Consider the following 12289-nt stretch of genomic DNA (forward strand, 5'->3'; position numbering starts at 1 on the left):
TTAAAGGGACTCTGTCACCACTTTCTAACCCCCCCTTTTCAAAGTATTGTTATCTGCATGGCGCCCCTGTGATTATAAATGTGTTGTTAGAAGTTAAATTCGCCGTCTCCTTTTGATAAAAAGAGCTTTTATCTAACCTGTCAATCTTCTTGATAAGGTGCCCAGGGCGTTTCTTTTCGTCTCAATCTGCCGCCCGCCGCCGCCACCGTTGGTGCCCAGCTCCTCCCCTCATGCTTTCAGCGCCGCCTGAATGTAATCAAATACGCCTCCGGCTCTCTCTCAGTGCCCCCTCCTCCTTTTCAAAGATCCCGCGCGTGCGCACAGGGCTGTGCCTGATGCGCCCGTGCGGACATTTACAATCAGCCTCATTGAGCGAAGTGCGCATGCGCGCACTTCGCTCAACCTCCTCATCAGACGAGCACTGCAGCCAGCCGGCTGCAGTGCTCGTCTGATGAGGAGGTTGAGCGAAGTGCGCGCATGCGCACTTCGCTCAATGAGGCTGATTGTAAATGTCCGCACGGGCGCATCAGGCACAGCCCTGTGCGCACGCGCGGGATCTTTGAAAAGGAGGAGGGGGCACTGAGAGAGAGCCGGAGGCGTATTTGATTACATTCAGGCGGCGCTGAAAGCATGAGGGGAGGAGCTGGGCACCAACGGTGGCGGCGGCGGGCGGCAGATTGAGACGAAAAGAAACGCCCTGGGCACCTTATCAAGAAGATTGACAGGTTAGATAAAAGCTCTTTTTATCAAAAGGAGACGGCGAATTTAACTTCTAACAACACATTTATAATCACAGGGGCGCCATGCAGATAACAATACTTTGAAAAGGGGGGGTTAGAAAGTGGTGACAGAGTCCCTTTAAAGTTACTTTTATTCAACCAGCAAGTAATTTTTGGACGGGAAATGACATAGGTGTCTCTCAAAAGATATTAAGACGATGTACAAGAGGCATTATTGTGGAAAAAATAAATTCTCAGCTTTTATTTACATTTGAGCAAAAAGTGTCCAGTCCAAAATTATTCATACCCTTCTCAATAATCAATAAAAAAGCCTTTATTGGCTATTACAGCAATCAAACGCTTCCTATAATTGCAGACCACCTTTTGCAAGTCTCCACAGGTATTTTTGCCCATTCATCTTTAGCAATGAGCTTCAAATCTTTCAGGTTGGAGGGTCTTCTTGCCATCAACCTGATCTTTAGCTCCCTCCACAGATTCTCAATTGGATTCAAGTCTGGACTCTGGCTGGGCCACTCCAAAACGTTAATGTTGTTGTCTGCTAACCATTTCTTCACCACTTTTGCTGTGTGTTTTGGGTCATTGTCATGCTGAAATGTCCACTGGTGCCCAAGGCCAAGTTTCTCTGCAGACTGCCTGATGTTGTCATTGAGAATCCTCATGTATTGCTCTTTTTTCATTAGGTTCCCACCACCATGTTTGACAGTGGGGATGGTGTTCTTTGGGTTGAAGGCTTCTCCTTTTTTACGCCAAATGAAGGAAACATCATTGTGACCAAACAATTCAATTTTTGTTTCATCTGACCATAACACAGAAGTCCAGAAGTCTTCTTCTTTGTCCAGATGAGCTTTTGCAAAGGCCAAGCGAGCTTTTGTGTGCTTTATCTGGAGAAGTGGAACCCAACAGTGTGCAGTGTCCGTTGGATTGTCTGCCTTGAGACATTGCCACCAGCAGAGCCCAGATTCACCAGGATGGCCTTGGTGGTGATTCTTGGATTCTTTTTCACCTCTCTAACTATCCTCCTGGCCAGCACAGGTGTCACTTTTGGCTTCCGATTACATCCTCTGAGATTTTCCACAGTGCGGAACATCTTGTATTTTTTGCTCAAAAGTAAAAAAAAGCTGAGAAATGTTTTTTTTTTTTTTCACAATAATGCCTCTTTTACATCGTCTTATTATCTTTTGGGAGACACCATTTCCGGTCAAAATATTACTGGTTGAATAAAAGTAACTTTAAGTCAAAATTTGCCAGGGGTATGAATAATTATGGGCAGCACTGTATAAGCTATCTAACTATCTAGCTAATGTAGTGTGGAAAGAACAGAGTACAGCAATGACACTGCTGTCTCTCTCAGAACTTAAAAAAACTGCAGAAAATGGCTGCTGGGGAGGTTCTTATATAGTAAGGGGTAGGCAACTTTCCTATTGGTTGCTAGGGATGTTGCTAAGCTCAGACAAAGACATTTCAGCCTTCTCATTGGCCCACAAGCAGGAAGGGAGGTTACTGATGAAAATACAATCTAGAATATTCAAAATGACAAATATATATCACTATATTCTAAATATTCGCGAATTCTCGAAGTGCCGATATTCACGATTAATATTCGCAATTTGAATATTCACGCCCAACACTACTGGTGACAGCGACATTACCTGCGATACATCTCCTGTATAACGTTTGCGCATCCCAAATATCTGTGACATTCCCTGTAATTTTTCATTAGCCGCTGGTGACAGCAGCAACATTAGTTGCGCTACATCTCCTGTATAACGTTTGCGCATCCTAAATAATAGTGACATTCAGTTTAATTTATTTGCGCATATACTTACAAAACCTGCGCTAGTGTACGTGTAACATATTTGCAAGCATATATACCATTTAATATGCAGAAGGAGAGCAGTAAGGGATGGGTAAGTGGCCGTGCTGCTGATGGAGCACGCAGAGGCCATCGCCCTGGGCGTGGTGAAACTGTGCCTGCTGCCAAAGCACAAGAAACACACTCATCTGTGAGATTGTGAAACAGCTATTTCTGCATAATGTCTGTACATGAACTGTCATTTGGCATTCCGGGCACTAGAGGCCACTGTTTTGCAGCTACAGCCAGCACACTCTGAGATTTGAATATACAAAACAGATGATGTCTCATGCTGAAGACTCATGCTGCTGCCAGTGAGTGAACCAGGAAGTGTTGATCTGGCATGGTGGAAGGATTGTGCTGTGAGGGACTGAATCCGATTCCATCCTGGCTTGCAGATGTCTGGCAGTTAATGGACACTCAGAAGAAGGAGAGTAGCTGTTATACCCTGACTGAATCCAGCTCTTTTGAAAGAGAGGTTGTCCCAGGAAGACCAGTTCAGTGTGTGGACAGAAGGCCTCATCATCAAGCAAGGCCGCATGGTTGCTAAGAGGTTGGTGGCCATCCCCGGTAGGCTGCATCCTCGGGCCCAGAACGGACGCAGGTCAGTCCACCTGGTTACTGATTGTTATATTGTGTGGCGCCTGAAGTTACAGAGACTAGCCTAGGCCTAGCATAAGTTAGTTAGGATTAGATCGTTTTGCTATGCTGTACTGTACTGGACTGCAGCGCAGTTATTGACTTGCAGGCTCTGCTGCATTTGCCATCGGCTAGGGGTGTCCTCTGTAGCGGCACAGCACGACTTGCAGGCTCCTCTGTGTCCGCCATCGGCTAGGCCTGTCCAGTGGGCAGGGACATTGACTGTGGGTCCGGGGATATAGCGTTTTCCATGCATGTTTGTATTGTTTTGGTGATGCTTATGTTATTACTCGTTGTCTAAGTAAAGTTTCTGTTCTTGCATAGTAAGCTGGTGTCAGTGTTGCTTTCCTTGTCTGTGACTTCGCTGTATTCTGGGGAGCCCACCCCGGTACACGGCTTACACATCGACGATACCTAGCATCATGTCCCAGTTTGCAGGGTGGCGCAGGTCACCACTCTCGAAGTCAGACCAGTGTGACCAGGTGGTTGGTTGGATTGCAGCAGATAATGCTTCCAGTCGGTTAGGCACCACCCTGTCTTCCACAAAGTCCAGTCTCAGTAGCCAAGAGTCTGGTCAACAGAATCCTCACCCTGATCCTCCTTCCTCCCATCATGGAGAGTCTTGCCAAACAAGTGATCCCACACTTGAATATTCCGAGGAGCTTGTGTGCACCGATGCCCAAACTCTTGAGCACCCACAGTCACAAGAAGATGACAGTGGGGAACGGCAGTAATTCTTTCACAAAGTGGATGATGATGATGAGGCACGTGAAGCTTCACATTTTAGCAGGTCTGCATGTATGTATGGACAGCAGAACCTATCACACTGCACTGCAACGTCATCACTATATCATTATATAGCCTACACTGACTATCTGTATTATACAGTATATAAAAGCTATCTAACTATCTAGCTAATGTAGTGTGGAAAGAACAGAGTACAGCAATGACACTGCTGTCTCTCTCAGAACTTTAAAAAACTGCAGAAAATGGCTGATGGGAAGGTTCTTATATAGTAAGGTGTAGGCAACTTTCCTACTGGATGCTAGAGATGTTGCTAAGCTCAGACAAAGACATTTAAGCCTTCTCATTGGCCCAAAAGCAGGAAGGGAGGTTACTGATGAAAATAAAATCTAGAATATTTGAAATTACGAATATATATCACTATATTCTAAATATTCGCAAATTCTCGAGGTGCCGATATTCACAATTAATATTCGCAATTTGAATATTCGCGCCCAACACTACTGGCGACAGCGACATTACCTGCGCTACCTTTCCTGTATAGCGTTTTCGCATCATAAAAATCAGTGACATTCAGTTTAACTTTTTCGCCGCTGGTGACAGCGACATTACCTGCGCTACATCTCCTGTATAACGTTTGCGCATCCCAAATAGCTGTGACGTTCCCTGTAATTTTTTATTAGCCGCTGGTGACAGCAGCGACATTAGTTGAGCTACATCTCCTGTATAATGTTTGCGCATCCTAAATAACAGTGACATTCAGTCAAATTTTTTCGCTGCTGGTGGCAGCGACATTACCTGCGCTACATCTCCTGTATAATGTTTGCGCATCATAAATATCAGTGATATTCCCTGTAATTTTTTTATTAGCCGCTGGTGACAGCAGCGACATTAGTTGAGCTACATCTCCTGTATAATGTTTGCGCATCCTAAATAACAGTGACAATCAGTCAAATTTTTTCGCTGCTGGTGGCTGCGACATTACCTGCGCTACATCTCCTGTATACATTTTGCACATCCTAAATATCAGTGAAATTCAGTTTAATTTATTTGTGCATACACTTACAAAACCTGCACTAGTTTACGTGTGACATATTTGCAAGCATATATACCATTTAATATGCAGAAGGAAAGCAGTTAGGGACGGGAAATTGGCCCTGCTGCTGATGTTGCATGCAGAGGCCATCGCCCTGGGCGTGGTGAAACTGTGCCTGCTGCCAGAGCACAAGAAACACACTCATCCACGATACCTAGCTTCATGTCCCAGGTTGCAGTGTGGCGCAGGACACCACTCTCGAAGTCAGACCAGTGTGACCAGGTGGGCGGTTGGATTGCTGTAGATAATGCTTCCAGTCGGTTAAGCACCACCCTGTCTTCCACAAAGTCCAGTCTCAGTAGCCAAGAGTCTGGTCAACAGAATCCTCACCCTGATCCTCCTTCCTCCCACCATGGAGAGTCTTGCCAAACAAGTGATTTCACACTTGAATTGGGATTGATATACCAGCTTCCATCAGACATTGATTGAGGCCTGCGATACACCGGCTTCCACCAAATATTGATTAAGGGGTTTGATATACCAGCTTCCAGTAAATACTCATTAAGGGGATCTATATACCTGTTTCCACAAAATACTGATAGAGGGGATTTATATACCGACTTCCACCAAATATTGATTGAGGCCTGCGTCACACCGGCTTCCACCAAATATTGATTAAGGGGTTTGATATACCGTCTTCCAGCAAATACTCAATAAGGGGTTCTATATACCTGTTTCTACAAAATACTGATAGAGGGGATATTTATATCGGCTTCCAACAAATACTGATTGAGGCCTGAAATATACCTGCTTCTACAAATACTGCTCTTCTATAGGGACTTTTTCACAGGGTCATTTTGAAAATGACAGGCAGAGGAAGAGGCAGGCCATTCCGCAGGGGTGGTAGGGGTCAGGCAGGTGCACTAGGCCGGAGCTTAAGTGCGAAGTTGGAGAAGGTGCATGCGATTATGTCAAAGGACACACCAGAGTTGGTTCAGTGGCTCAATCAGCCTTCCGCTTCTGCACCCTCCTCTGTATTTGCACCCTCTTCACTCTCTGCTGTGTGCACCCCCAAAGACACCACCACCACCATAGCCCCTCCACTCGAGTCAGAGGAATTATTTTCCTATCCATTCCCTATCCATTCCAGACCTTACCGATGCACAGCCATTCTTGGCATCTGGTCAGGAAGAGGATGTAGCAACCGCCGCCACCCAGCGGTCTGACGACAGTACCCAGATCAGACCAAGGAGGGTGGTCCCCGCTATTGCTGCCTACTCCGAGATCTCTAATGTCAGTGGTGGTGAAGGTGACGGTGATGACGATGGATGTCACGTGGGTGCCCACAAGAGAGGAAGAGGAGGAGATTTCAGAGGGAGAGACAGAGCAGCAGATAGGGAGTAGAAGGATAAGAAGCAGGCAGAACTCGCAGTGCAAAAAGCAGACTGCAAATGTATCTAGAGCGAGCCATCCACCAAGCACGGTCACATATGGCGCTCCCAGGACGCCAGCACATGGCTCCGCAGTGTGGGCTTTTTTTAATGTGTCAGCTGCTGACAATAGTGTTGCCATCTGCAGCCTGTGCTGTCAATGCATAAGTCGCGATAAGTCCAACACTCACCTAGGGACGACCGCCTTAAGAAGACACCTGACTTCCCATCACCGAGCCCAAAGGGAAATATTTCTCCCAGAAGGGCATCCCAGAGCTATATGGCCAGATTCAGCAGCAAGTGAATGTATCTCTGGCACACAGTATCGGTGCCAAGATACATCTGACCACGGACACTTGTTCTAGCAAACACGGGCAGGAAAGGTACATAAATTTTACTCCCCACTGGGTGAACCCTCTGACGGCTGTCAAGCATGCAACCCGTGCACCCGTGTGGATTTGGTGTTACTGCCACAGATTGCATGCAGGCCTGCCTCTTCTTCTCCTCCTACTCCATCCTCCGTCTCCTCCTCGGCTGACTCCTGCTTTTTCACTGTTGCCACCTCTTACGCTGCACCCCCAGGCTCCCAGAACCTATTCGATGTGCCAGGTGAGACGTTGCCATGCTGTGCTGCGGCTGTTGTGCCTGGAAGCCAAGAGCCACACCGGTCCTGCACTGCTTTCAGCTCTGCAGTCACCGGCCGATCAGTGGCTAAGCCCGCTCAATTTGACAGTTGGTAAAGTGGTGTGCGACAACGGTGCCAATCTGCTGAGCGCACTGACACAGGGCAAAATGACACACGTGCCGTACATGGCACACGTCCTGAACTTAGTCGTGCAGCGATTCGTTGCCAAATACCGCGGGGTCCAGAATGTCTTGCGGCAGGCCAGGAAAATCTCTGGCCATTTTAAAAGATCCTACACTGTTGTGCCTTTTCATAGGTAAATGCATTGATATCCAATTCATTCTAGTCAAGATGGATGTTCATTACCTTTAAGAGACATGCTCGACTATAGTTACAATTTTGTATGTCTTGAGTAGGCCAAATTAAGGTCACACAAAGCTTTAGTGTTATTCTTCTCATGAATGTACCAGTCTGAGAAGAGGCCTCCGTGTCTACTTTTAAATTTATGACGGGAGATAAAGATAAGCTCTATGCAGCTGGTGATAATTACCTATACAATTAGGCATTTATTAATGAAGCAAAATATATAATATGTATGTATTCATTTAATGAGCCTTAGTTAGTCCTTAGCATAAGACAATCAGTAGGACATATATATATATATTTGGTTATATTATATTGTTATATGTTACGAAGACAACATGTATCCAGTATATTATATATATCTCTCATTAGGAGTATCTGTCTCTAAAAGAGTGTCTGTAAAGATGTGTATTTTGTAACCGTTAATCACATCTTTGGTATGACAGAGGAGGTACTGATATCTCTGTGAGAAAACAAGGCCATTCAAACTATTTATGAGTCCATAAATCAACAGTGTGAGAAACATTTAGAGAGACGCCTAGAGGTCTGTCTCTAATTGCTACAAGTGTCAGAATTAATCCCTATAGCTTTGAATTAAAGCTTCTAAGGTCAAAATGTATATTCAGACTTACATAAGTTAACCCTTTATACTATGATGCTAGATAGCTTATACAGCAGTGCCACCTAGGTATGAGTAGGTGACATTACAACAGTAGCAAAAATGCATTCTGGGTAAGGTTATGATGTCACATTTTATCAATGGTCACGCCCATCCGACAATGATTGGAAAGTTCCAAACTAGGAAGGTGTGTCTAACTGATAAGTTTGTGATCATAAACCATACACAGAGGGAGGAGAAAAAAGGAGGAAAGGAAGGAGAAAAAGAGAGAAAAGGAGAGAGGAGACAAGTGGAGCTCTCTAGAGGGGTTTATCAAGATGAAAGCCATGGTGAGATGTGCTATGATGGACCACCCAGCTTTCCTACGAGCAGAAGTGAGATTCCTACTAGGACTTAGTAAGAGACACAGAAAATGATATGTCATTTTATTAAGACTAATTTGATAGTGTGGGTGAAATTATACCATCTAGATTGGCGAATAAATAAATAATTTAATTAATTGATCATCTCCATATTGAGATGTAGTCTTAGGATATTGTGAGGCTTCATTCTACCTGCAGAAGAATCTAGACTCATAATCTAGCAAAGCAATAAACATCCGTTTAGTTGCTCAACATTTTGAATTTTACTGTACCTCTCCACAAAAACACTTGAACACCTGCACTGATCCTGAGTTACAATTCTGTATTACTCTCCAGAGCTGCATTCATTATTCTGTAGAAACACTTAAAGTGTAACACTGTATAGGGGTTCAAGGTAACACAACTGGTCAGGATTTATTTGGGCAACATTTTATTATTTATTTTTGGTGAATTAATAATTACTCAAACGAGCAGAAGTACTACATTGAGCACTCTGCATTTTTGTCTTTAATTACCTCTGGTTAGATGGCTGAGCATGTAGAGTACAGATCCAATAGACTTTCTATAGATCCTTACTTCACACGGTCGGGCAGCCGAGCAGAGCAGATGAAAGATGCAAAGCACTCGGAGCACCATTTTTAACCCTTTATGGTTTTTACAAAGGTTTAGGTACCCTCTAAGCTCTAGCACAACATACAGTTGTGTTCAAAATTATTCAACCCCCAATGCTGTAAAGGGTTTTAGGGAATTTAGTGTACATTTGTAATTGTGTTCAGAATGAAATCTTACAAGGACTTTTTAAAGAACCAAATGCAACTAAAATGACATCAATTGTTTTTGTAATACAGTATTAAATGTTTTTTTTGTGATTTATTCATTGACACAATTATTCAACCCCTTAAAGACTACCACTCTTAAGAACAGAGGTTCATTCAAGTGTTTTCTATCAGGTATTGAAAACACCTGTGGATGTCAAGGAGCAGCAATCAAGCATAATAAGCACCAATTAGGCAGATTTAAAAGGACTGTGATACTCAGCTCCTTATAGACATTTACTGGTGTGTTTACAAACATGGTGAAGTCAAGAGAATGGTCCAGGAAGACAAAAGAAGAGGTGATTTCTCTTCACAGGAAGGGCAATGGCTATAAGAAGATTGCAAAGATGTTAAACATACCAAGAGACACTATAGGAAGCATCATTCGCAAATTCAAGGCAAAGGGCACTGTTGAAACGCTACCTGGTCGTGGCAGAAAGAAGATGCTGACTTCGACTGCTGTGCGCTACCTGAAGCGCAAAGTGGAGAAAAGTCCCTGTGTGACTGCTGAGGAACTGAAAAAAGATGTCAGATGTGGGTACTGAAGTTTCAGCTCAGACAATAAGCCGCACACTGTGTAATGAAGGCCTCCATGCCAGAGCTCCCAGGCGCACCCCCTTGCTGTCTCCAAAGAATAAGAAGAGTCGACTGCAGTATGCCAAAAGTCATGTGGACAAACCACAAAAGTTTTCTGTGGACTGATGAAACAAAATTAGAACTGTTTGGGCCCATGGATCAACGCTATGTTTGGAGGAGGAAGAACAAGGCCTATGAAGAAAAGAACACCTTGCCTACTGTGAAGCATGGCAGGGGGTCAATCATGCTTCTACAGGTACAGGGAAGCTTCAGTGTGTGCAAGGTACCATGAATTCTCTTCAGTACCAGGAGATATTGGATGAAAATGTGATGCAGTCCGTCACAAACCTGAGGCTTGGGAGACGTTGGACCTTTCAACAGGACAATGATCCCAAGCATACCTCCAAGTCCACTAGAGCATGGTTGCAGATTAAAGGCTGGAACATTTTGAAGTGGCCATCGCAGTCACCAGACTTAAATCCGATTGAGAACCTCTGGTGGGACTTAAAGAAATCAGTTGCAGCGCGCAAGCCTAAGAATGTGACTAAACTGGAGGCTTTTGCCCATGAAGAATGGGCGAAGATACCCGTAGATCGCTGCAAGACACTTGTGTCAAGCTATGCTTCACGTTTAAAAGCTGTTATAACTGTAAAAGGATCTTGTACTAAGTACTAAGATTGAATGTCACTTGGGGGTTGAATAAAACTGATAATGATGTGAGCACAGAAAAGACATTTGTGGTTGTTCCATTATAAAAGTTATGTAATATTTGTCTGACTTACAAGTGCCTCTTTGATTTAATTGTAAACAAGATGACTGAAATGATCAAAATCAATGTCAAACTGGCCAAAACACTCAATTTCAGTGGGGGTTGAATAATTTTGAACACAACTGTAGCAAACTGTAAAATGTACCTCCACACTATAGATTGAAACAATCACAAGCGATGATGATAAAAAGGATCAACAGTCTCTTCAGTCTGGAAGCTTCTGGCCTCCTTTCTGTGTCTACTTTTTAGTGGACAACAGGTTTATCACGTACCTTCTATACCAACAATCATAGTCTCAGGAGGGGTCCACCCTGAAAACACGAAGTCTGCCCCATTTCAAGGCAAAGCATAAAGTAACAGAAAAAAAACTGGACTTTCTGCATTGCCTATTCTGTTTGTATCAGCCGTAACCTGCGGTTCTATTATTACTGAGCTCTATTCCGAGAATCCTGGTGATTGGTTGTGTTCAGAAAAAGAAAAAAGCCGCAAATCACTTCACCACCTTTGTGTGAAGCTAAATGTGTCAGTGCTGTTAAAATAAACTCTGCTTTCTAATGAGCTGCAGGGAGATCATACACCCCAAAAATTCCCAGAAAATGTTTTCTGGTACACGAGGAATGAAGAGAAATCAGCAATATCAATTTGTGCAAATGCATATGTAACTCGTTTATAACAGCTCCATCTTTTAACCTGTTATGATATTACATTACAATGTAATTAGCAAATTTGATTCTAAACCAATAGAATTTGTTAAGAATTTCCCCAAAATTCGATTTCCAAGCAAAGCCGAAGTTTTGGCAACTTGATTTGGGCAAATTGCATAAAATGGCAATCCATCATTTTACATATGAAATCCAGTACACTAATGAGGGAAACAGAGAAGGGAAGAGCCTAGGAAAGATGTAGGATCCCATGACCATGGGTGGCTCCCTGGATGGTGAGCAGGCCCAAAATGTCTTGCAGTCAGCTTCACAGTCAATCAGGAGGGGCATAATTATATTAGGCACTAGGTAAGGCCCCAAGCAGAGATGTCATTCTGAACTCAGCCAATGATGTGATAGGACATGTCTGTCACAGACACAACAGTTAGGCACACAAGACTAATTTAGGATCTTACAGGGACAGTGTTATGCATTGGGAAGATATATTTAGTTAGGCAGATTGAATTACTTGATAGAAAGATGGGTTTTAGCTAGTGATGAGCGAGGTTTCCAAAAATTCAATTAGATCCCTTTAGATGTCGTATTCAATGCTGTTCAAGGCATCTGAGAGTCACATTTAGGCTTTTCAGGGGTTAAAAAAAACATACCTCATCCATTTCCTCTTGGAGAGGCCGTTGCAACCATCTTGATTAAAGAAAACGTGCTAAATCTCACATGCAATTACATCACCATGTTATCATGCTGGCTGGGGCGCAGTGATGTTATCACTGATGTCATCACTGCGCATGGCCAAACACTGCCAACCATATCCCATCTGCTGGTGAACAAAGTATACAGCATGGCAGTACATTGAATTACACTACAAACCATTTACAATAGTAGTACCCCAAAGGCTGGGGTACTACAAAGAGACAGTACTATTTTACGTGCAGGAGCCAACTAGCAGCCCAATTAATATACAGTACAGTGCATTCAGAAAGTCTTCAGACCCTTTCACTTTTTTCACATTTTGTTATGTTGTAGCCTTGCGCTAAAATAAAAATGAGAAAGTGAAAAT

The sequence above is a fragment of the Bufo bufo genome, chromosome 1 (assembly GCF_905171765.1).
Source record: "Bufo bufo chromosome 1, aBufBuf1.1, whole genome shotgun sequence".
Lineage (NCBI taxonomy): Eukaryota > Metazoa > Chordata > Amphibia > Anura > Bufonidae > Bufo > Bufo bufo.